The following is a 1,340-nucleotide window of genomic DNA, read 5'->3' as shown; positions in this document are numbered from 1 at the left end:
CCTTGCACCAAACTTTTCTGACCCGCAATGTCCCCACCTGTCAATGGGGCATTTCGGACGGTGTCTGCATTACAGGTTCAGTGGACGTCCATGGGAAGATCTCAGAAAGACCACACGGAGCAGAGGGGCAGGCGTTCCGCCATGGAGCCGCAGCGTCCTGCCTGCGTCCCCCACGGGAGCTCACCCTCAGCCTCCCTCAGCCAGGCTGTGCAGCCCGTCTCCTCTGCCCCCGCCCCCGCACTGCGCCCTCCTGGGACTCTCCGGCCCTGGTCTCCAGGCGGGAGGAGTAGCTGGGAGCAGGGAGGAAGGCCAGGAGCCTGGGGTTTGGGGTGAGGAGGAACTGGGCCCCGCGAGCGGAGGTCAGGGGCAGCCTCCCCAGGTCGGAGGTCAGGGGCAGCCTCCCCAGGTGGAGGTCAGGGGCAGCCTCCCCAGGTGGAGGTCAGGGGCAGCCTGCCCTGGAGAGAGTTGATAAGGGATGGGGCCTGGCCCCAGTCCCAGCTCACCTCCCAGCTGTGGGCCTTGCACCAAACTTTTCTGACCCGCAATGTCCCCACCTGTCAATGGGGCATTTCGGACGGTGTCTGCATTACAGGTTCAGTGGACGTCCATGGGAAGATCTCAGAAAGACCACACGGAGCAGAGGGGCAGGCGTTCCGCCATGGAGCCGCAGCGTCCTGCCTGCGTCCCCCACGGGAGCTCACCCTCAGCCTCCCTCAGCCAGGCTGTGCAGCCCGTCTCCTCTGCCCCCGCCCCCGCACTGCGCCCTCCTGGGACTCTCCGGCCCTGGTCTCCAGGCGGGAGGAGTAGCTGGGAGCAGGGAGGAAGGCCAGGAGCCTGGGGTTTAGGGTGAGGAGGAACTGGGCCCCGCGAGGTGTTCCTTTCTAGCACAAACAGGCGTCAACGTTTGTCTTGTTTTCTTCCTCCCAGTCCTCCCGGCACGTCAGACCTGGCCGCACCGCCCGCTGCAGGAGGCAGTCTCTGTGGGCCTCTCGCCAGGTCTCCGCTGCCCACACACTGGTGTGCGGCCACATTCCTGCTCCCACGGTCCTCCCGTCCCGGCGGCTCTGCTCCCCGCTGTCCGCCCACCTCCTCCAGGAGCTGCGCTCTGCTGTCCCTGGGGCTCACCACCAGCCCCTCTCAGCTCAGGCAGCAAAGATCTGGAGCTAAGGGGGCCCAGGAAGGCAGGGGAGGGGCACTGGCTGAGTGCCACAGGGCCAGGCCCCTCCTGGCCACTCACCAGTTAGCTGACAACCACAGTTTGCTCGTTCCCCGTGACAGTTCCCCGAACCTGCTCTGATTTAATAGAAAGTAGGTCTCATCACTCCAGCCCTTCGTCACAC

The sequence above is a fragment of the Myotis brandtii genome, unplaced genomic scaffold, assembly GCF_000412655.1.
Source record: "Myotis brandtii unplaced genomic scaffold, ASM41265v1 scaffold130, whole genome shotgun sequence".
In the NCBI taxonomy this organism is placed as follows: domain Eukaryota; kingdom Metazoa; phylum Chordata; class Mammalia; order Chiroptera; family Vespertilionidae; genus Myotis; species Myotis brandtii.
Note: the sequence above shows the minus strand (reverse complement) of the source record.